This window comes from Canis aureus, chromosome 1 (genome assembly GCF_053574225.1).
Source record: "Canis aureus isolate CA01 chromosome 1, VMU_Caureus_v.1.0, whole genome shotgun sequence".
Taxonomy (NCBI): Eukaryota; Metazoa; Chordata; class Mammalia; order Carnivora; family Canidae; genus Canis; species Canis aureus.
The window spans coordinates 113,113,389-113,138,901 of NC_135611.1; the positions used below are offsets into that span (position 1 = coordinate 113,113,389).

The 25,513-nt window shown below is 40.2% G+C and overlaps 1 long non-coding RNA gene across 6 annotated transcripts in view; it reads right to left on the bottom strand.

The window, feature by feature from the left end:
• Positions 1-996: 996 nt before the first annotated feature.
• LOC144285375 (uncharacterized) overlaps positions 997-25,513 on the bottom strand; it is a 101,930-nt gene continuing 77,413 nt past the window's right edge. For 3 of the 6 annotated variants that reach the window (XR_013353660.1, XR_013353669.1, XR_013353652.1), the window contains 2 exons: positions 4,331-4,513; positions 3,283-3,902 (listed from right to left, as the gene is read on the bottom strand). This is a non-coding gene — a long non-coding RNA (uncharacterized LOC144285375). Of the gene's footprint in view, positions 2,642-3,282; positions 3,903-4,330; positions 4,514-9,428; positions 9,559-25,513 lie in introns of those variants that run through there. The other 3 variants (XR_013353664.1, XR_013353654.1, XR_013353655.1) reach the window with 3 other exon arrangements.

Below are 25,513 nucleotides of genomic sequence, written 5' to 3' on the forward strand. Positions count from 1 at the left end.
AGAGTGACCCACCCACACCTTCTGCCCACACCCCTGCAGCTCCTCCCACTCAGAGGAAAGTATTTATTGCAGACTTGGCCACAGGAACATACACGCCAGAAATCTCTATTCCCAAAATTCGCCCTATGTCATTTTCAAGAACCCTGGGAATCTGAGAAACATTTCCCGAAATAGTTTAATTCTACTGATTCCACCAGTAGGACAGATCGTTGCCACATTGCGGTTTATAGGAGCTTTGCAAATCAGTCCTCTTTATCCGAACCTGTAAAACTAAAGCAAAGAATTCCAAGTGTCCATTCATGGATGAAACGATAAAGATAATGTGGTATGTATGTAAAATGGAATGTTATTCAGCTATTTTAAATAATTATTAAAGGATTTTATTTTTTTGACAGAGAGAAAGCTCGAGTGGGGAGAGGGGGAGAAGGAGACTCCCCTCTGAGCAGGGAGCCCACACAGTGGTGGATCCCAGGACCCCAGAATCATGACCCAAGCCAAAGGCAGATGCTTCACTGACTCAGCCACCCAGGTGCCCCAGAATATTATTCAGTTATTTAAAGGAAGGATATTTGGGGGCACCTGGTGGCTCAGTTGGTTAAATGTCTAACTCGTGATTTCAGCTCAGGTCATGATCTCAGAATCTTGAAATTGAGCCCACATTGGGCTCTGTGCTCAGCTCAGCTGAGCTCGGAGTCTGCTTGAGATTCTCTCCCTGTCTCCCTCTGCCCTTCGTCCTGCATGGGGAACCAGCTGCGGAGCTTCTCTAGTCCTGGGCACCCTGGGGATACGTGAAGACCTGAGTTGGCACACTGACTCTTGACTACATTGTTCTCCAGATACAGCTCCTCCACTCCCCCTCCTTGAGTCAATAGCCTAGTCTTTTACCCTTTGAAGTTAAAGTGTTTTTCTCTGCTTCCCAAAGTTAATCATTCCTATAGCCAATCTGCTAGCTCTCTTAATGAAGCTGGAAGTGACAAAGCAATGGGTCTGAGTCCATTTTTTTGTGTGTGTGTTCCAATAAAATTTATTTACAAAAACAGGCAGTAGGACAGATTGGGCCAAAGGACTGTAATTTGCCAACCTCTGTCCATGTCCTTGATGACACTTAGTAAATGACCTAGTTGATCGAGGGGACTGTGGTCCATTCTGCGCCACTGTGAGCTGGAAACCTCTAAGGTCTGCTGCTTTGCTGAGTCGTACATGGTGTAGAACAGGACAGTGTGTATGGGAACTGCCAACCAGGTGGTGGGTGCAGGGCAGAATGTGAGGAGGACACTGGAATAGGCTGAGCCTCCTTCTTCCCAAGCAGCAACAACATATCTATTCCAGATCCGGCTCAACCCTCCTACCCCATACACACATGGTCCCTGGGTGGGCACTGTCCTTACTGGACCCTTACGATCCCTTATGCTGTGGTCTGACCACCAGCCCTTCCCTGGTGATAGCCCAATTGTAGCTCTTCAGCAGCGAGTCCAATGCTTCTTCCACCCGTGCCTCCAGGTTCTCTCGGGTAATGAAATTTTTTGCTTCCTCCTGCAGCTGCAACACTTCCTGCTCCTTGAGCTGCGCCCAGGCCTGGGCCTCTCGGGCCCGCCGGGGTTCTTCCTCCGCCTGCCGCTGCTGCTAATCCCGCGCCTCCTGCCGCAGCCTCAGGGTCTGAGTCCAGGTCTCGGATGAAAATTCAGTGAGATTCTGAGTCTTTCTTCATATGTTCACATCCAACTATCCTGGCTCTGTGGCACCCCTGCTTACACGTGCTCCCTCTAAATTAATTAATTAATTAATTAATTAAAAGGAGGAAATCTTGCCAGTTGTGACACCATATATAGACCTTCAGAACAATATGATAAATGAAATAATTTAGAGAAAGACAAATACCATATGACGTCACTTATATGTGGATCATAAAAACAAAAATTAAGAAAAAACAAGTTCACAGATACAGAGAATAAACAGGTGGTTGCCAGAAGCAGAGTGGGATGGGAAACGTAATGGTGCAGATCCTCAAAAGGTACAAACACCTGATTATAATATAAGAAAGGTCTTGGGGATGTAATGCACAGCATGAGGACTACAGTTAATAACACTTTTTAGCATATTTGAAAGTTGCTAAGAGAGTAGATCTTAACAGTTCTTATCACAAGAAAAATAAATTTTGTAATGTGTGGTAACAGGTATTAACTAGGCTTTCTGTTCAATACTAGTTCTGTTGTACCAGAAACTACAATAACATTGTGTGTCAATTATATCACAATTTAAAAAACGAAACCAAAATATGGCATCAGTTATGTAGAGGTACCTTGAATCCTAGAGACAAAAATACTACTTGTGGTTTTTGAGCCCCCCTCAAAATTTAGCAGAAAAGGATCATAGTTCAATACGGTAATAGCTACTATTCGCCATCCTCCCACAGTGGGGACTTCAGACAAGGGTGTAATCGCAGATTCTGTTATTCTTTGGTCCAGCTGGATCAACCACTCACAGGCTTGTTTCACTAAGGTAGAGGCCGAGTCCATAAAGCTGCTGGAACGTGCTGAGCCGATGATCACAGGAAGGCTAGCACAACGTCTAAAGAGCTACATGGAGGAGCTCTTCAGGGAGAAAATGACCCAGAGGCTTAACTCTTCACGACTTTCACGACCTCACCACACAATAAAAAGAAATGAAATATCCCTCCATGAGTGAAAGGCCGGGGAGACCCACCATCCCTATTCACACCCACCTGCCCCCAATCCTGGAGCAGCCAGTGTGCCTGAAGCCTGGGGACCCATCATGCAGGGCTCTGGGGGCCACAAGAGGGACTCTGTGCCTTATTTGATGGGCCACTGGAAGTCTGTAAAGAGACTGTTTTTGGATTGATTGATATTCCAGAAGTGACATGATCTATCTTATATGATGCTGTTCTAGTGGTATCGCTCTGCTTACCAGCTGGAGAGGGCCTCAGGGAGGAGACAGTGGAAACTGAGTGCGGTAGGCAGAAGAGTTGCACCCAGAGATGTCCATGCCTGCTCCCCAGCCTGTGAATGCATGACTGGACATGGCAATGGGGAATTAAAGGTGTTTTTTTTTTTTTTTTTTTTTTTTTTTTTTTTTTTTAAATTTTTATTTATTTATGATAGTCACAGAGAGAGAGAGAGAGGCAGAGACACAGGCAGAGGGAGAAGCAGGCTCCATGCACCGGGAGCCCGACATGGGATTCGATCCCGGGTCTCCAGGATCGTGCCCCGGGCCAAAGGCAGGCGCCAAACCGCTGCGCCACCCAGGGATCCCGGGGAATTAAAGGTGTTAATGTGGCCCTTAAATGGGGAGATTATCAGAGCACTTGGGTGGCTCTTGGTTTTGAGCTCATGGTTGAGGGCTCCAGGGATGGAGCCATGTGTCAGGCTCTGCCCCAAGTGGAAAGTCGGCTTGGGATTCTCTCTCTCCTTCTGCCTCTGCTCCCTTACTCCGCATCCTCATGCCCATGCTCTTTCCCTCTCTCGCTCTCCTGAATGAATGAATGAATGAATGAATGAATAAAGAGATTATTTTGGGTGATCATTGGCTATATCATTGGCTTCTGATCTATGAAACTCTAGGATTCACAAATTGTGCTGACAAGATGCATGGACCGGAGTGAGGCCCCAGCTGGAGCAACACCTTTCTGTCCTGCAGCCTGTGGTGCTGTGTGACCGCAGCCCTGCTGGTGGCCAGAACAGCCTGGATGTTGCAGCTACAGTCACAGAGTCACTGGTTGGGGCACATTCACCACCCACATCCTTCGGTCTTGCTTGTATTCTGTGTGCTGTCAAGATTACTGGCATGTCTGTGCTTCACGGGCCCAACTACAAAGACAGTAGTAATCCAACCTACATTTTGTCCTGAGGATCTTTTGTTTCCTTTCCTCGTGGAGCTTGAAGATACTAAAAGAACAAAACCAAAAGAAACACAAATCAAGGTCCACCACCACCAGGGTAGCGACAGAAGCAAACACTCCTATAGTCAGAAGACTCATCCCTCCTTCTCCCTGTAAACACCATCTGTCTTCACACAATCAGGAAGGAGAAGAGGAACCAGTAACATCTGTGGGGGTGACCCGAGTCCATGTGCCGCCTCCCAGCACACAGCTGCCAGCTCACAGAGTGAGTGGTGGCTCATCCTTGAAGCCCTGTGACCAACCACACCCTCCGGAACCCTTGGGCTCATGATGGGATTCTGCACAGATGGAAAGATACAGCTGACAGGGCAGTGCCAGGGCCTAGGGAACATGGTCAGGTTTCTCTGGTGACCAGCAAACCAGAAAAATGGTTGGGCTCAGATTTTGAACACAGCTCACCTCCAGGGCACCTACCTGACTCTGGGGGTCCTAGTGTACAACGTTCCTTCTGATTAGTGGAATTCAGTCTAGGTTTCTGCGACCCCACTGGCAGGGGTCATACCCCGAGAGACTGGAAGCATCATCTGGACCAAAGAGTCATGCTGACAACGGACCATCGGCTGCCTTCTTTCTGTTGATGATGTTCACTTGTCGCTTCTGAAACAAAGTTTAAAGGTTTGGATTGTCCTGTCAACTAATTCATGGAAACACTGGAACAGTGAATGAATTATCCTATTTCCCCCACCACAGTTAGCTATGAGGAACATCCACTGCACTGCTTCACCCAGAACTCTCGTTTTTGATAAAAAATATTATCACTCCTGTTTTGGAACAGCCCCTGCTGTGTTGAAAGTATCTCCCACTGACGGGTTTCCTGATAATACAGCAATCAGAACTCCCAGGACAAACTTCACCTGCCACAGAGTTCTGGAAAGGCATCCATCGAGCCCCCCATGTCCCCACACACACTTGAAAAGTCCATCCATTGGGTCATCTGAGTGGCCCTGACCATTAAGCATTTGACTTTTGATTTCAGCTCAGGTCATGATCTCAGGGTCGTGGGATCCAGCCCCATGTCAGGCTCCATATACAGCAGGGAGTCTGCTTTAGATTCTCTCCCTCTCCCTCTGTCCCTTCACACTGCCTCCTCACTACTTACTTTCGTGAGCTCTCTCCCTAAAATAAACTAAAAAAGTAAAAGAAAAGGAAGAAAAGTGCATTCAGAATGCAAGCCCTCACTGCTCTTTCTGAAGCTTTGAGCTTGTTCAACACAGAGGGAATATTGATTCCAGTTTGTGACCTGGGAAACTGAGTATTTTAGGGGAAAACACTTGGGGGAAAATTTACCAAAGAGCTACCTTTTGGACATAAAATGTTGAAATGCTTATTAGATCTCAGCTCTTCTGACACTTGTTCTGTGGGGTCCTCACTTGCTTTGCCCATACTGATGGGGTAATTTCTCTCAGTCTCCCCCACCTGTTATTTCCCCAGTCTTTTGGTCCACTCTAAATAACATCTTATCACTATTCTCAATATTTTCCAAATTCTTAAACCTTTAAATGCCCCTGAGGGATTACCTAGAAACCACAGAGCTCCTGGCATGCACTTTCTTCTAGCCCTCATCAATCATATTGTCATTATTTGTTTCCATGTGTTACCAAAAAAAGTATTCCAACACTCATTAGGACAGTGAGGCACACTTTGTTGAGGCAGACTACTGCAGTGGTTTTGCAGTGTGGGACACAGATTGGACTCCACTTCAAAAACAAGAAGAGTGGGGAATTAGAGCCAAGGGGCAGCACCAAGTGATGGTCAGTGGATGGAAAGTTACCAGGAAGGTAGAGTAATTCTTGCTAAACTGACCCAACAGGGCTTTTACTGAAGATAGGCCAGAGTGATCACAGACTATCTATGGGATGCTGGGACATGAGGAATTTGGTCAGATAGCAAGAGTGGAGGATTCTGGCTCAACTGACTTAGCGGGTTTCTCGTTCAGTCTGAACCTAAAGCATATGGTCAGGCCTAGTCAAGGAAGAGACTCAGAGAACCTGACTAAAGTCTGTCCAGGAGAGAATCTTCGTTGTGAGTTTTCCTCTACCATGTACCATTCACCACTAAATCATGGTGTTCAGAGATACAGAGAGAGAAGTAGAGAAAAACAGAGAAAGGGACCAACTGAGAGGCACCTGGATAGTGCAGATAAGTGCCCAACTCAAAAAAAAAAAAAGTGCCCAACTCGTGGCTTTGGCTAAGGTACAATCTCAAGGTTGTGAGATAGAGCCCCATGTTGGGCTCCCCACTCAGCATGGAGTCTGCTGGAGATTCTCTCTTCCTCTCTCTCTCCCCTATCCTCCTCAAATAAATAAGTAAATATTTAAAAAAAGAAAGGGGGGCAGCCTGGGTGGCTGTGTGGTTTAGCGCCGCCTTCAGCCCAGGGCACGATCCTGGAGACCCGGGACTGAGTCCCACATCAGGCTCCCTGCATGGAGCCTGCCTCTCCCTGTGCCTGTGCCTCTCTCTCTCTCTCTCTCTGTCTCTCATGAATAAATAAATAAAAATCTTTTTAAAAATAAATAAAAATTAAAAAAGAAAGGGATCTATTGGTATATTGATAAAAATCTTTGAGGACTTATCACAGAGATACAAAAGAGATTGTAAACGTTATCAGGAGATGACCACAAAACCTATGCCAATGTATTTACAAATATGGATGATGAACAGTTCTCTAGATAAATGTAAATTACCTAAACTGACCTCAGAACAAAATGGATAATATGAGTAGAGCAATAACCATTAAAGAAATTAAAATGAGAGCCACTAATTAGCCTCCACCAAAAAAAAAAAAAAACAATATCAGGACCCAATGGTTTTATGGGTGAGTTAATAAATCTTCAAGTAAAAATAATCCTCAACAAATCCCTACAGGGAATAAAAAGTAGTAAAAGGAGATCACTTCCTAATTCGGTTTATGAAGCTAGAAAACCAGGCAAGAAATTATAGGCCAATTTCACTTACAAATACATGTACAAAATCAAAGGAAACATTAGAAAACCAAGTGCAGAATTAATAATAAAAAAAACATAGAGACAAAAAAGTTACCATGACCAATAGGATATCTATCAGGAATGCAAGTGTGTTTTTTAAAAAAGTGGGGGTGCTCAGCTGGGTGGCACAGTTGGTTAAGTATCTGACTCTTGATTTCAGCTCAAGTCATGATCTCAGGGTCATCAGATCAAGCCCTACTTTGGGTCCACACTGGGCGTGGAGCCTCCTTCATATTCTCTCTCTCTACCTCTGTCCCCTCCACTGCTGCACTCATTCTCTCTCTACAAAGCAAAAAAAGGAATGCAGATGTGTTTCAATATCAGAATGTAGCAATCCACATCAACAGTATAAAGGAGAAAATTACTTATCTCCATAGATTTAATAAAATTATTTGATAAAAGTCAACCCTAACTCTAAAAAATATAAAAATCCTTTGACACGCAGAGGAAACTGGGAAAGGGACACATTGACATCCTCCTAGGCTGCCTAAAGACTAAAGTAGCCAGTATCAGTCCCGCGCGTACCACCTGGCACCCGTCAGGCACTAAACAAATGGGTGCATCTCCCCAAGCACTTCTCTCTCACACACCCCGTCTTTGTTCCCGGATTCATGGTTGATTTCCTCGGTTGTATCTTCCAGATCATTTGTTTTTTTCATCAGTTACAGTCCAATTATTTAACAGACACATTCCATTTGTGTGTGTGTGTGTGTGTGTGTGTGTGTGTGTGTGTGTGTGTGTGTGAATTTCTGGGAAGTCTTTTTTCAGTTGACTGCACCCTTTCCATGGGAGTTCATCAGCCATCTGCCTGAATCCCTGGGTGTCAGGAGGATGTTGAGAAGTTTCCATCTACGCTTTTACACGAGGTTTCCAGCAGTCACGGGTTCCATTTCTACCTCGGGTGATTGCTCCCGGACCTGCCTCAGCTGGGTCTCCTCAGACGTGTGTGCACTGGCCACCTACTTTCTCCTCCATTCCCCCCTTTTCCTATCTCCTTATGGATTCTTCTCAAATGTTATGATTCTTGGTTGTAAAGCACATGTTTAGGGACACCTGGGTGGCTCAGTGGTTGAGCGTCTGCCTTTGGCTCAGGGCGTGATCTTGGAGTCCTGGGATCGAGTCCCACATTGGGCTCCCTGCGAGGAGCCTGCTTCTTCCTCTGCCTGTGTCTCTACCTCTTCTCTCTCTGTGTCTCTCATGAATAAATAAATAAAATGTTTTAAAAAAATAAAGCACTTGTTTAGTAGAATTCGGTTGATTATCATGAGTGTAGGCTCAAGGTTTGCTCAGTATTTGTAGGAATCTATACTGGAGCTTTTTCTTCTTAACAGCAAAAACCTACAAACTTTTTCTTGTTTTCATCTTGAGTATTGGAGATATTCAAAGTAATTTCTTATACCAGCTGTGCTGGGTGTGGAGAGCAATAATTTAAAGAAAAAGCCTCACTCTGTGTCTTCACTCAGCTAAAGGAAGGAGAGAACCAGCACCCCACCACTCCTGTGTTCCCAGCCAGTCCAACCCCCAGTCCACTCCACGCCCAGCTGCATTTTGCAAAATATGCCCCACCCCTACACTTCATTTTTTTTCACATCCTATCTTCTTAAAAACCATAGATTTAATTTTGAGTGTTTTTGACTTTCATAAAAATGAAATTACATTGGATTTTCTGCTACTTGCTCTGTTCTGTCAAAATTATGTTCCCCATAGCATCTGGGTGACTCAATTGGTTGAGCATCTGCCTTGGGCTCAAGTCCAGATCCTGGGGTCTTGGGATTAAGTCCCGCATCGGGCTCCCTGCTGAGCAGGGAGTCTGCTTCTCCAACTCCTGCTCCCCCTGCTTGTGCTTGCTTGCTCTCTCTCTCTCTCTCTGTCAAATAAATAGATAAAATCTTTTTTAAAAAACTATGTTCCCCAGATTCACTCTTGCAGGTGCCTCGATGTGAGTTGGGCATTTTCATTGCTATATGGTTCCCATTGAATGAACTTATTAGCACATTCTCTTTCCCTCCTATTGGCTACTTGTGAACATTTGGGATTTTTAAAAAATGTTTTCTTTTGTTGTATCAATACTGCCTCTACGAACGTTCCTCTGTACATGTCTGCTAGAACACACGCACACAGACACACAAACACACACACACACACACACACACATTCCTGGGGGTAACAATTTCAGCTTTTCTCTTGCGTTGCCTTTTCCTTGTTGCATTGTAAGGGTCTTTATATATTCTGGATGTCATTCTTTGCCAGCCATGTGTTCTACCCTTCTTCCAGTCTGGCTGGTCTTTGTTCTTTCCTTAGAGTGTCCTTTCTTAAGTAGATACTAATTTTTATACAGTGGAAATCATTTCTTCTACCTTTGCATTAGTGCATTTTCACCCTACTTTAGAATATACAGTGGAAATCATTTCTTCTACCTTTGCATTAGTGCATTTTCACCCTACTTTAGAATATTTTCCCAAGGCCGTGTGTGTGAGACCGGTTTTTCAGAATCATTTTAGAGAAAAATGCTCCTTTGCACACCTTACCTGTCAAACAATCTCCCTTATGAAGTTTCTCTGTCCGTGTAGGAGGGGTGCCTGAGTTTGTATTCCCTTCGCCATTGGAGACACAGCACCAGTTTTTAACAGTGTGGCTCTTGGTGGTCCATCTTGACACCTAGCAGGGCAGTTGCCACCTCATTACTCTTCTTTGAGGTCCTCTGTTATGCTATTTAATTTTAGAATTGGCTTGCCCACTTAAAGCAAGCAACTACAATGCTATTGGAGATTCATAATTGTCCAGATAATTTGGGGAGAACAGTTATTCCACCCAACTAAGTCCTCCCTTTACTGATACTCTCTGGTATCTCTTCCTTTCTTTCCTGTTATTTGTCATCTGTTACCTATTGCTAATTCACAGTCAAGCTTTCACATTCAGCTAAGTTTTCTGTTCTAAATAAAGAATAAATCTGTTTCTTCTCAGATTGCCATTACAAATATTATTTAAAATCACATGTGCGGGGCGCATGTGAGTGGCTCAATCTGTTGGGCATCTGCCTTAGGCTCTGGTCATGATCACACGACCCCCCTCAGCCCCTCTGTGCCTCCATTGGGCTCCCTGCTCCGTGGGGAGCCTGCTTCTCCTTCTCCCTCTGCTGCTCCCCCTGCTGTGCTCTCTCACTCTCTCTTGCTCACTCTCTTTCTCAAATAAACAAATAAAATCTTTTTTTTTAAGAAATCACAGGTGCTCTTATAAAGCCATGCCATTGAGCCTCACACATGGATGCTCCTATCAGGCATTCATGGTAAATTACAGTTTTGATTCTGATAATTTGTCAGATTCTTCTGAGTTTTTGATCTAGGCAATGATACCACCTGTGAATTAGGACACTGTTTCTGCATTTTTCCTTCTCAAGTCATTCCTTTTCTGTTTCTGTCTTGCTGTATGGCAAGTCCCCCTAAACACCCTTCCTGGAGATGGCAGTCCCCAAGCCTTGGCCCCCTGATCTTAATACCACGTTTGCTGTAACATTTTGGAGATACTCTATATCAGATGAAGGTAATTCCTTTTAATTTCAGGTTTACTGAGTTTTACCATCAATGGAACCAGAATTTTAGGTAGAGGCATTTGTTTTTTTTTAATGCATCTTCAAAGAACTCACATGGTTTTCCTCCTTTAAACCATTAATGCCATGAATGACACTGATTTTCTACTTTGAAACTACTATATTCCTAGAATAAACCCTACATTTCCATGCACATTATCTTTTTCATTCATTTCTGCATTGTGTCTCCGAGCCCTGAAGGATGTTTGTATGTGCTGACTTGGGCCTGGTATTTTCCTTGCTGTATTTTTTCTGGTTTGGGGGTCAAAGTTACTGTACCCCACAGTAAGAGCTGGGGACATGTTTTCTCTTTCTCTTTTCTGGAAGAGTATGCGTCAGATTAGAATGGAGTCATGAATGTTTAAAAATCTCTCCTACCAGTTGAAATAGTTCCAAAATAGTAAAACTCAGTTTGTTGGATGTCTCATACGGCTATTCATGTTTTTCTTCCATTTTGACCCAGTTTGGTCCTTTTTTGTAGGTAATCACTCCACAAATGAATACCAAAGCTTGAAATCAAAATGTTCATCATCTCTTTCAAGGCCATTGTCCTTTTTTTCCCTTTTTGATTCCTAACATTGCTTCTTGCCCCTTGGTTCTTTTTTTTTTTTTTTTTTTTTCCTGATCACGCGGTCAGAAGAACCATATCTAGAATTTTGTGTTTCTTGCTCACCACTTACGTTCTTTTTCCTTTGACTTTGTTCCTTCTTACTTCAACCAGCGGATAATTAGCTCAGAAACAACCAACCTTTTATCCTTTCCTATTAAGCAATTTAGTGTTTTAAATTTGCCCAGAAGCCCGCCTCAGTTGCATCCTATGTGTTCTAAAGAAAGCTGTTTTGAAAAAAAAAAAAAAGAAAGCTGTTTTGTTTTGTTTTTAAGTAGGCTCCATGGCCAGTGTGGAGCCCAATGGTGGGCTTAATTTAGGAGCCTGAGATCAAGATCTGAGCTGGGATCAAGTGTCGCCTAACCCACAGAGCCACCCAGGTGTCCCTACGGAAAGTATTTTTACTTTTAGTTATACAAATTTTGAAATGGCCGTTATCATTTCTCCTTCAAGCACAAGTTTTTTAAAAGGTGGTTTCCATTCAGATGGTGATGTTCTAGACATCCTTGTAATCGGACTTCTAACTTCATAGCACAGTGTTTACAGAGCATTACATCTATGAGTATTTACTGAAAGTTGCTCTTTGGTGTAGTATGTGGCAAATATTCATAAAGTTGCCTTGTTTGCTTGGAAAAACTGTATTGCAGCATTTTATGTATATACAGGCCAAGTTGCTTGCACTGCTCCAATATTCTATACCCTTCTTGTTTAGTTTGCCCTAAAATTACTGAGAGACATGGGCTTAAATCTTCACAAAAAGAGTGGATTCCAAGTGGCTTTTTCAAGAGAGGTACTTACCTACTACATGCCTTCCCCCTGAAGGCTGCAAAAATTCTATAGTGAAATGAGAGCCATCAAAAGTTACTGAATGGAGGCCGGAGACCAATGTGCAAGTTGGTGTGATCCGCCTCCACGTCTGGATGTCACATGAACTTGCAGCCTGTACCAACCGACACACAGCTCCGTTCTGCCACAGTTGTCACAAGGAAGCTTATTTCCCTGAACTCCACCCAGTGACACCATCTCTATGTGGCAAAGCCAGTTATTTATGCTGCATCGATCCTAATTCTTTCAGAAGAACTTCTACAAGCCTATGGTGTTACCTTCATCAATTGAGCCCCTCACCCCCACAGCCCCCAAAGCACATTTGGTTCCTCTTGAATCTACGTCTCCCAGATTTCTTTCTCTTTTTATTTTCGAGAGAGAGAGAGAGAGAGAGGAAAAGAGGCAGAGACAGAGACAGAGGGAGAAGGAAGCTTCATGCAGGGAACCCCATGTGGGACTCGATCCCAGGTCTCCAGAATCACACCCTGGGCTGAAGGCGGCACTAAACTGCTGAGCCACCCGGGCTGCCCAACTAGCCTTACGTTGGGCATGAATACATCTCCTGGGGAAACTCTTCAGCCTGTGTGGAAGAAAACATGTTCCAGGATGCAGAAATCTAGCTGTGATAGCCAAACCAGTGGTTTCAACTCGCAGCCTTTCAGGAGTGCAACGAGTTTACTCCTATGGTGGGATCCTAGCCAGCAGTTAAAATGAAGGAGACTGACAAGTAACAACAGGGATATATGCGGGGCACCTGGGTGGCTCAGTGGTTGAGCAGAAGCTCAGGCCCTGTTCCCGAGCTTCTGGGAAAGAGTCTCCCATTAGGCTCCCCACAGGGAGACTGCTTCTCCCTCTGCCTCTCTCTCCATCTCTCATAAATAAATAAATAAATAAATAAATAAATAAATAAAATCTCAATTTTTTAGAAGAGGATATACGCAAAAATGTGGCCAGCGGTTTTGAAACCTGTCACAAAGTATTGTTACAAAAAAAACATACATTCGCACAGGATATGTGTAAGAAAGAAGACTGGGTTTTCGAAGCCTTTCACAAAATCTTGTCACAAAAAAATGTCTATGTTAGACCAGGATACATGTATAAAAGAGGATATGGTTTCTGAAAGCCTGTCACACACAAAAATTGCCACAAAAAATAACTAGGTTCAGCCAGGAAACGTGTAAAACAGAGGACAAGGTTTTGAAGTCTTTTTCACAAAATATTATTAAAAAATACCGATGTTCAGCCAAGATGTGTGGAAAAAAGAGGACAGGGTTTTTTGAAACTTTTCACAAAATATTGTCACAAAAGATACCTATATTTAGCCAGCATATGTGTAGAAAAGAAGACGGGTTTTTTTTTTTTGAAGCTTTTCACAAAATATTGGAACAAAAGGTACCTCTGTATCACTATGATATGTATAAAAATGACAAGGTTATCTGAAGCTTCTCACAAAATATTGTCACTATAAATCCTGTATTTGGCCAGCTTATGTGTGTGATAAAGAACAGGGTTTTTTGAAGTTTTTCACAAAATATTGAAACTGAAAATACCTACATTTTGCCACAATATGTATAAACAAGAGGACAAGGGGTTTTTTCAACCCTCTCACAAGAAGCAATGTTAGGAGGCATGAGGGGAAAAAAAAAACAATGGCTTTCGTTGAGATAAAAAACATCCGATTGAGATGTTTGAGAGAAAAAACATCCAATTGAGATGTTTGAGATAAAAAATATCTAATTGAGATGTTTGAGATAAAAAACATCGGATTAAAAAAAATCCGATTGAGATGTTTGAGATAAAAAACATCCAATTTCAAAAAAAAAATCCAATTTCAAACTTTATGGGGTTATTTTTATTGATGGAGGATTTTCCTTACATTTGTGGAGCCTATAAAAAGGCCACAGGGTCATTGACTCAAATCATAAGCAAATTATTAGTAGTCATATAAATTTACCAACAAATTGATTTGTACTATTTTGGGACCTATTTCAACCTATTTTCAGAGGGCTCACAAGATTTATAAACATAAAGGATATAATTCTAAAGTGGCACAACTTCTCCAGAAATGAGACACAGAGATCACGTGCCCAGCTCCTACTGTATAGCAGTGACTATTAAAGGCTGGCTCTCTAGGCTTCACATCTTCTTTGGGACCGAAGCAGACAAGGGGACACTGCCTATGTTCTGTAACAGGTCAGTTATGCTCAATATCAAACTTTGGTTCACAGAATTAATGGTGGAAGTTGTAGCTACCTTTATCCTGGGTAAGATAAGAAGTTATGTTCCTGCATTGTTCGTGACATGGCCGGACAACCAATGGAAATTCCTGGGTTGTTTCAAAAAGATGTGCCAGTTTATGGTGAAGAAGACCCTTATTTATGTCCTGAGTTCTCTTGCGTCCATTATACACAATCTAATTGTTGGAGAAGTCTTCATCAATAAGCTATATTACTTTCTACACAAAAAGATGGTTTCTGAACCCACAGCTGTGGTTGTCGTTTAGCTACTCTTACACCTACTCACCCTGCAGTCGTTGGGGGATACTTGGCACCCGGAGGAGAGCAAAGGACTTTCCTCGCTTATCTACTGCCACTGGAGGCTTGTGTGCATGCTCGGCTCTCTCCCCGAGCCTGGCCCATTCTATCCTCTCACAAAGAACATAATAACATAAGAACATTTAAATAAATAAATAAATAATTAATAAATAAATAATAAATAAATATATAAATAAATAAATAAAATCTCAATTTTTTAGAAGAGGATATACGTAAAAATGTGGCCAGAGGTTTTGTTTGTCTTTTTTTTGTTTTGTTTTTTGTTTGTTGCTTTTTGTTTTTTGTGGCCAGAGGTTTTGAAACCTGTCACAAACTATTGTCACAAAAAATACCTACGTTCACCCAGGATATGTGTAAGAAAGAGGTTGGGTTTTCGAAGCCTTTCACAAAATCTTGTCACAAAAGAAATGTGTATGTTAGACCAGGATACAAGTATAAAAGAGGATATGGTTTTTGAAAGCGTGTCACACACAAAAGTTGTCACAAAAAATAACTAGGTTCAGCCAGGAGACGTGTAAAACACAGGACAAGGTTTTGAAGTCTTTTTCACAAAATAGTATTAAAAAATACCTATGTTCAGCCAAGATATGTGGAAAAAAGAGGACAGGGTTTTTTGAAACTTTTCACAAAATATTGTCACAAAAAATACCTATATATTTTTTTTTAATTTTGTGACTTTTTATTTTTTTTATTTATTTATGATAGTCACAGAGAGAGAGAGAGAGAGAGAGGCAGAGACACAGGCAGAGGGAGAAGCAGGCTCCATGCACTGGGAGCCCGATGTGGGATTCGATCCCGGGTCTCCAGGATAGCGCCCTAGGCCGAAGGCAGGCGCCAAACCGCTGCGCCACCTAGGGATCCCAAAAGATACCTATATTTAGCCAGCATATGTGTAGAAAAGAAGACGGGGTTTTTTTTTTTTTTTTTTTTTGAAGCTTTTCACAAAATATTGGAACAAAAAGTACCTCTGTATCACTATGATATGTATAAAAATGACAAGGTTATCTGAAGCTTCTCACAAAATATTGTCACTATAAATCCTGTATTTGGCCAGCTTATGTGTGTGATAAAGAACAGGGTTTTTTGAAGTTTTTCACAAAATATTGAAACTGAAAATACCTACATTTTGCCACAATATGTATAAACAAGAGGACAAGGGGTTTTTTCAACCCTCTCACAAGAAGCAATGTTAGGAGGCATGAGGGGAAAAAAAAAACAATGGCTTTCATTGAGATAAAAAACATCCGATTGACATGTTTGAGATAAAAAATATCTAATTGAGATGTTTGAGATAAAAAACATCGGATTAAAAAAAATCCGATTGAGATGTTTGAGATAAAAAACATCCAATTTCAAAAAAAAAATCCAATTTCAAACTTTATGGGGTTATTTTTATTGATGGAGGATTTTCCTTACATTTGTGGAGCCTATAAAAAGGCCACAGGGTCATTGACTCAAATCATAAGCAAATTATTAGTAGTCATATAAATTTACCAACAAATTGATTTGTACTATTTTGGGACCTATTTCAACCTATTTTCAGAGGGCTCACAAGATTTATAAACATAAAGGATATAATTCTAAAGTGGCACAACTTCTCCAGAAATGAGACACAGAGATCACGTGCCCAGCTCCTACTGTATAGCAGTGACTATTAAAGGCTGGCTCTCTAGGCTTCACATCTTCTTTGGGACCGACGCAGACAAGGGGACACTGCCTATGTTCTGTACCAGGTCAGTTATGCTCAATATCAAACTTTGGTTCACAGAATTAATGGTGGAAGTTGTAGCTACCTTTATCCTGGGTAAGATAAGAAGTTATGTTCCTGCATTGTTCGTGACATGGCCGGACAACCAATGGAAATTCCTGGGTTGTTTCAAAAAGATGTGCCAGTTTATGGTGAAGAAGACCCTTATTTATGTCCTGAGTTCTCTTGCGTCCATTATACACAATCTAATTGTTGGAGAAGTCTTCATCAATAAGCTATATTACTTTCTACACAAAAAGATGGTTTCTGAACCCACAGCTGTGGTTGTCGTTTAGCTACTCTTACACCTACTCACCCTGCAGTCGTTGGGGGGATACTTGGCACCCGGAGGAGAGCAAAGGACTTTCCTCGCTTATCTACTGCCACTGGAGGCTTGTGTGCATGCTCGGCTCTCTCCCCGAGCGTGGCCCATTCTATCCTCTCACAAAGAACATAATAACATAAGAACATTTAAATAAATAAATAAATAAATAATAAATAAATAATAAATATATAAATAAATAAATAAAATCTCAATTTTTTAGAAGAGGATATACGTAAAAATGTGGCCAGAGGTTTTGTTTGTCTTTTTTTTGTTTTGTTTTTTGTTTGTTGCTTTTTGTTTTTTGTGGCCAGAGGTTTTGAAACCTGTCACAAACTATTGTCACAAAAAATACCTACGTTCACCCAGGATATGTGTAAGAAAGAGGTTGGGTTTTCGAAGCCTTTCACAAAATCTTGTCACAAAAGAAATGTGTATGTTAGACCAGGATACATGTATAAAAGAGGATATGGTTTTTGAAAGCGTGTCACACACAAAAGTTGTCACAAAAAATAACTAGGTTCAGCCAGGAGACGTGTAAAACACAGGACAAGGTTTTGAAGTCTTTTTCACAAAATAGTATTAAAAAATACCTATGTTCAGCCAAGATATGTGGAAAAAAGAGGACAGGGTTTTTTGAAACTTTTCACAAAATATTGTCACAAAAAATACCTATATATTTTTTTTTAATTTTGTGACTTTTTATTTTTTTTATTTATTTATGATAGTCACAGAGAGAGAGAGAGAGAGAGAGAGAGGCAGAGACACAGGCAGAGGGAGAAGCAGGCTCCATGCACTGGGAGCCCGATGTGGGATTCGATCCCGGGTCTCCAGGATAGCGCCCTAGGCCGAAGGCAGGCGCCAAACCGCTGCGCCACCTAGGGATCCCAAAAGATACCTATATTTAGCCAGCATATGTGTAGAAAAGAAGACGGGGTTTTTTTTTTTTTTTTTTTTTGAAGCTTTTCACAAAATATTGGAACAAAAAGTACCTCTGTATCACTATGATATGTATAAAAATGACAAGGTTATCTGAAGCTTCTCACAAAATATTGTCACTATAAATCCTGTATTTGGCCAGCTTATGTGTGTGATAAAGAACAGGGTTTTTTGAAGTTTTTCACAAAATATTGAAACTGAAAATACCTACATTTTGCCACAATATGTATAAACAAGAGGACAAGGGGTTTTTTCAACCCTCTCACAAGAAGCAATGTTAGGAGGCATGAGGGGAAAAAAAAAACAATGGCTTTCATTGAGATAAAAAACATCCGATTGACATGTTTGAGATAAAAAATATCTAATTGAGATGTTTGAGATAAAAAACATCCAATTTCAAAAAAAAAATCCAATTTCAAACTTTATGGGGTTATTTTTATTGATGGAGGATTTTCCTTACATTTGTGGAGCCTATAAAAAGGCCACAGGGTCATTGACTCAAATCATAAGCAAATTATTAGTAGTCATATAAATTTACCAACAAATTGATTTGTACTATTTTGGGACCTATTTCAACCTATTTTCAGAGGGCTCACAAGATTTATAAACATAAAGGATATAATTCTAAAGTGGCACAACTTCTCCAGAAATGAGACACAGAGATCACGTGCCCAGCTCCTACTGTATAGCAGTGACTATTAAAGGCTGGCTCTCTAGGCTTCACATCTTCTTTGGGACCGACGCAGACAAGGGGACACTGCCTATGTTCTGTACCAGGTCAGTTATGCTCAATATCAAACTTTGGTTCACAGAATTAATGGTGGAAGTTGTAGCTACCTTTATCCTGGGTAAGATAAGAAGTTATGTTCCTGCATTGTTCGTGACATGGCCGGACAACCAATGGAAATTCCTGGGTTGTTTCAAAAAGATGTGCCAGTTTATGGTGAAGAAGACCCTTATTTATGTCCTGAGTTCTCTTGCGTCCATTATACACAATCTAATTGTTGGAGAAGTCTTCATCAATAAGCTATATTACTTTCTACACAAAAAGATGGTTTCTGAACCCACAGCTGTGGTTGTCGTTTAGCTACTCTTACACCTACTCACCCTGCAGTCGTTGGGGGGATACTTGGCACCCGGAGGAGAGCAAAGGACTTTCCTCGCTTATCTACTGCCACTGGAGGCTTGTGTGCATGCTCGGCTCTCTCCCCGAGCCTGGCCCATTCTATCCTCTCACAAAGAACATAATAATATAAGAACATTTAAATAAATAAATAAATAAATAATAAATAAATAAATAATAAATAAATAAATAAATAAATAAAATCTCAATTTTTTAGAAGAGGATATACGTAAAAATGTGGCCAGAGGTTTTGTTTGTCTTTTTTTTTGTTTTGTTTTTTGTTTGTTGTTTTTTGTTTTTTGTGGCCAGAGGTTTTGAAACCTGTCACAAACTATTGTCAGAAAAAATACCTACGTTCACCCAGGATATGTGTAAGAAAGAGGTTGGGTTTTCGAAGCCTTTCACAAAATCTTGTCACAAAAGAAATGTGTATGTTAGACCAGGGTACATGTATAAAAGAGGATATGGTTTTTGAAAGCGTGTCACACACAAAAGTTGTCACAAAAAATAACTAGGTTCAGCCAGGAGACGTGTAAACCACAGGACAAGGTTTTGAAGTCTTTTTCACAAAATAGTATTAAAAAATACCTATGTTCAGCCAAGATATGTGGAAAAAAGAGGACAGGGTTTTTTGAAACTTTTCACAAAATATTGTCACAAAAGATACCTATATATTTTTTTTAATTTTGTGACTTTTTATTTTTTTTTAATTTTTTTTATTTATTTATGATAGTCACAGAGAGAGAGAGAGAGAGAGGCAGAGACACAGGCAGAGGGAGAAGCAGGCTCCATGCACTGGGAGCCCGATGTGGGATTCGATCCCAGGTCTCCAGATAGCGCCCTAGGCCGAAGGCAGGCCCCAAACCGCTGCGCCACCTAGGGATCCCAAAAGATACCTATATTTAGCCAGCATATGTGTAGAAAAGAAGACGGGGTTTTTTTTTTTTTTTTTTGAAGCTTTTCACAAAATATTGGAACAAAAAGTACCTCTGTATCACTAAGATATGTATAAAAATGACAAGGTTATCTGAAGCTTCTCACAAAATATTGTCACTATAAATCCTGTATTTGGCCAGCTTATGTGTGTGATAAAGAACAGGGTTTTTTGAAGTTTTTCACAAAATATTGAAACTGAAAATACCTACATTTTGCCACAATATGTATAAACAAGAGGACAAGGGGTTTTTTCAACCCTCTCACAAGAAGCAATGTTAGGAGGCATGAGGGGAAAAAAAAAACAATGGCTTTCGTTGAGATAAAAAACATCCGATTGACATGTTTGAGATAAAAAAACACCCGATTGAGATGTTTGAGATAAAAAACATCGGATTAAAAAAAATCCGATTGAGATGTTTGAGGTAAAAAACATCCAATTTCAAAAAAAAAATCCAATTTCAAACTTTATGGGGTTATTTTTATTGATGGAGGATTTTCCTTACATTTGTGGAGCCTATAAAAAGGCCACAGGGTCATTGACTCAAATCATAAGCAAATTATTAGTAGTCATATAAATTTACCAACAAATTGATTTGTACTATTTTGGGACCTATTTCAACCTATTTTCAGAGGGCTCACAAGATTTATAAACATAAAGGATATAATTCTAAAGTGGCACAACTTCTCCAGAAATGAGACACAGAGATCACGTGCCCAGCTCCTACTGTATAGCAGTGACTATTAAAGGCTGGCTCTCTAGGCTTCACATCTTCTTTGGGACCGACGCAGACAAGGGGACACTGCCTATGTTCTGTACCAGGTCAGTTATGCTCAATATCAAACTTTGGTTCACAGAATTAATGGTGGAAGTTGTAGCTACCTTTATCCTGGGTAAGATAAGAAGTTATGTTCCTGCATTGTTCGTGACATGGCCGGACAACCAATGGAAATTCCTGGGTTGTTTCAAAAAGATGTGCCAGTTTATGGTGAAGAAGACCCTTATTTATGTCCTGAGTTCTCTTGCGTCCATTATACACAATCTAATTGTTGGAGAAGTCTTCATCAATAAGCTATATTACTTTCTACACAAAAAGATGGTTTCTGAACCCACAGCTGTGGTTGTCGTTTAGCTACTCTTACACCTACTCACCCTGCAGTCGTTGGGGGGATACTTGGCACCCGGAGGAGAGCAAAGGACTTTCCTCGCTTATCTACTGCCACTGGAGGCTTGTGTGCATGCTCGGCTCTCTCCCCGAGCGTGGCCCATTCTATCCTCTCACAAAGAACATAATAACATAAGAACATTTAAATAAATAAATAAATAAATAAATAAATAAATAAATAAATAAATAAAATCTCAATTTTTTAGAAGAGGATATACGTAAAAATGTGGCCAGAGGTTTTGTTTGTCTTTTTTTTGTTTTGTTTTTTGTTTGTTGTTTTTTGTTTTTTGTGGCCAGAGGTTTTGAAACCTGTCACAAACTATTGTCACAAAAAATACCTACGTTCACCCAGGATATGTGTAAGAAAGAGGTTGGGTTTTCGAAGCCTTTCACAAAATCTTGTCACAAAAGAAATGTGTATGTTAGACCAGGATACATGTATAAAAGAGGATATGGTTTTTGAAAGCGTGTCACACACAAAAGTTGTCACAAAAAATAACTAGGTTCAGCCAGGAGACGTGTAAACCACAGGACAAGGTTTTGAAGTCTTTTTCACAAAATAGTATTAAAAAATACCTATGTTCAGCCAAGATATGTGGAAAAAAGAGGACAGGGTTTTTTGAAACATTTCACAAAATATTGTCACAAAAGATACCTATATTTAGCCAGCATATGTGTAGAAAATAAGACGGGTTTTTTTTTTTTTTTTTGAAGCTTTTCACAAAATATTGGAACAAAAAGTACCTCTGTATCACTAAGATATGTATAAAAATGACAAGGTTATCTGAAGCTTCTCACAAAATATTGTCACTATAAATCCTGTATTTGGCCAGCTTATGTGTGTGATAAAGAACAGGGTTTTTTGAAGTTTTTCACAAAATATTGAAACTGAAAATACCTACATTTTGCCACAATATGTATAAACAAGAGGACAAGGGGTTTTTTCAACCCTCTCACAAGAAGCAATGTTAGGAGGCATGAGGGGAAAAAAAAAACAATGGCTTTCGTTGAGATAAAAAACATCCGATTGACATGTTTGAGATAAAAGAACACCCGATTGAGATGTTTGAGATAAAAAACATCCAATTTCAAAAAAAAAATCCAATTTCAAACTTTATGGGGTTATTTTTATTGATGGAGGATTTTCCTTACATTTGTGGAGCCTATAAAAAGGCCACAGGGTCATTGACTCAAATCATAAGCAAATTATTAGTAGTCATATAAATTTACCAACAAATTGATTTGTACTATTTTGGGACCTATTTCAACCTATTTTCAGAGGGCTCACAAGATTTATAAACATAAAGGATATAATTCTAAAGTGGCACAACTTCTCCAGAAATGAGACACAGAGATCACGTGCCCAGCTCCTACTGTATAGCAGTGACTATTAAAGGCTGGCTCTCTAGGCTTCACATCTTCTTTGGGACCGACGCAGACAAGGGGACACTGCCTATGTTCTGTACCAGGTCAGTTATGCTCAATATCAAACTTTGGTTCACAGAATTAATGGTGGAAGTTGTAGCTACCTTTATCCTGGGTAAGATAAGAAGTTATGTTCCTGCATTGTTCGTGACATGGCCGGACAACCAATGGAAATTCCTGGGTTGTTTCAAAAAGATGTGCCAGTTTATGGTGAAGAAGACCCTTATTTATGTCCTGAGTTCTCTTGCGTCCATTATACACAATCTAATTGTTGGAGAAGTCTTCATCAATAAGCTATATTACTTTCTACACAAAAAGATGGTTTCTGAACCCACAGCTGTGGTTGTCGTTTAGCTACTCTTACACCTACTCACCCTGCAGTCGTTGGGGGGATACTTGGCACCCGGAGGAGAGCAAAGGACTTTCCTCGCTTATCTACTGCCACTGGAGGCTTGTGTGCATGCTCGGCTCTCTCCCCGAGCCTGGCCCATTCTATCCTCTCACAAAGAACATAATAATATAAGAACATTTAAATAAATAAATAAATAAATAATAAATAAATAATAAATAAATAAATAAATAAATAAATAAATAAATAAATAAATAAAATCTCAATTTTTTAGAAGAGGATATACGTAAAAATGTGGCCAGAGGTTTTGTTTGTCTTTTTTTTTGTTTTGTTTTTTGTTTGTTGTTTTTTGTTTTTTGTGGCCAGAGGTTTTGAAACCTGTCACAAACTATTGTCAGAAAAAATACCTACGTTCACCCAGGATATGTGTAAGAAAGAGGTTGGGTTTTCGAAGCCTTTCACAAAATCTTGTCACAAAAGAAATGTGTATGTTAGACCAGGGTACATTTATAAAAGAGGATATGGTTTTTGAAAGCGTGTCACACACAAAAGTTGTCACAAAAAATAACTAGGTTCAGCCAGGAGACGTGTAAACCACAGGACAAGGTTTTGAAGTCTTTTTCACAAAATAGTATTAAAAAATACCTATGTTCAGCCAAGATATGTGGAAAAAAGAGGACAGGGTTTTTTGAAACTTTTCACAAAATATTGTCACAAAAGATACCTATATATTTTTTTTTAATTTTGTGACTTTTTATTTTGTTTTAATTTTTTTTATTTATTTATGATAGTCACAGAGAGAGAGAGAGAGAGAGGCAGAGACACAGGCAGAGGGAGAAGCAGGCTCCATGCACTGGGAGCCCGATGTGGGATTCGATCCCAGGTCTCCAGGATAGCGCCCTAGGCCGAAGGCAGGCGCCAAACCGCTGCGCCACCTAGGGATCCCAAAAGATACCTATATTTAGCCAGCATATGTGTAGAAAAGAAGACGGGGTTTTTTTTTTTTTTTTTGAAGCTTTTCACAAAATATTGGAACAAAAAGTACCTCTGTATCACTAAGATATGTATAAAAATGACAAGGTTATCTGAAGCTTCTCACAAAATATTGTCACTATAAATCCTGTATTTGGCCAGCTTATGTGTGTGATAAAGAACAGGGTTTTTTGAAGTTTTTCACAAAATATTGAAACTGAAAATACCTACATTTTGCCACAATATGTATAAACAAGAGGACAAGGGGTTTTTTCAACCCTCTCACAAGAAGCAATGTTAGGAGGCATGAGGGGAAAAAAAAAACAATGGCTTTCGTTGAGATAAAAAACATCCGATTGACATGTTTGAGATAAAAAAACACCCGATTGAGATGTTTGAGATAAAAAACATCGGATTAAAAAAAATCCGATTGAGATGTTTGAGATAAAAAACATCCAATTTCAAAAAAAAAATCCAATTTCAAACTTTATGGGGTTATTTTTATTGATGGAGGATTTTCCTTACATTTGTGGAGCCTATAAAAAGGCCACAGGGTCATTGACTCAAATCATAAGCAAATTATTAGTAGTCATATAAATTTACCAACAAATTGATTTGTACTATTTTGGGACCTATTTCAACCTATTTTCAGAGGGCTCACAAGATTTATAAACATAAAGGATATAATTCTAAAGTGGCACAACTTCTCCAGAAATGAGACACAGAGATCACGTGCCCAGCTCCTACTGTATAGCAGTGACTATTAAAGGCTGGCTCTCTAGGCTTCACATCTTCTTTGGGACCGACGCAGACAAGGGGACACTGCCTATGTTCTGTACCAGGTCAGTTATGCTCAATATCAAACTTTGGTTCACAGAATTAATGGTGGAAGTTGTAGCTACCTTTATCCTGGGTAAGATAAGAAGTTATGTTCCTGCATTGTTCGTGACATGGCCGGACAACCAATGGAAATTCCTGGGTTGTTTCAAAAAGATGTGCCAGTTTATGGTGAAGAAGACCCTTATTTATGTCCTGAGTTCTCTTGCGTCCATTATACACAATCTAATTGTTGGAGAAGTCTTCATCAATAAGCTATATTACTTTCTACACAAAAAGATGGTTTCTGAACCCACAGCTGTGGTTGTCGTTTAGCTACTCTTACACCTACTCACCCTGCAGTCGTTGGGGGGATACTTGGCACCCGGAGGAGAGCAAAGGACTTTCCTCGCTTATCTACTGCCACTGGAGGCTTGTGTGCATGCTCGGCTCTCTCCCCGAGCCTGGCCCATTCTATCCTCTCACAAAGAACATAATAATATAAGAACATTTAAATAAATAAATAAATAAATAATAAATAAATAAATAATAAATAAATAAATAAATAAAATCTCAATTTTTTAGAAGAGGATATACGTAAAAATGTGGCCAGAGGTTTTGTTTGTCTTTTGTTTTGTTTTGTTTTTTGTTTGTTGTTTTTTGTTTTTTGTGGCCAGAGGTTTTGAAACCTGTCACAAACTATTGTCAGAAAAAATACCTACGTTCACCCAGGATATGTGTAAGAAAGAGGTTGGGTTTTCGAAGCCTTTCACAAAATCTTGTCACAAAAGAAATGTGTATGTTAGACCAGGGTACATGTATAAAAGAGGATATGGTTTTTGAAAGCGTGTCACACACAAAAGTTGTCACAAAAAATAACTAGGTTCAGCCAGGAGACGTGTAAACCACAGGACAAGGTTTTGAAGTCTTTTTCACAAAATAGTATTAAAAAATACCTATGTTCAGCCAAGATATGTGGAAAAAAGAGGACAGGGTTTTTTGAAACTTTTCACAAAATATTGTCACAAAAGATACCTATATATTTTTTTTTAATTTTGTGACTTTTTATTTTTTTTTAATTTTTTTTATTTATTTATGATAGTCACAGAGAGAGAGAGAGAGAGAGGCAGAGACACAGGCAGAGGGAGAAGCAGGCTCCATGCACTGGGAGCCCGATGTGGGATTCGATCCCGGGTCTCCAGGATAGCGCCCTAGGCCGAAGGCAGGCGCCAAACCGCTGCGCCACCT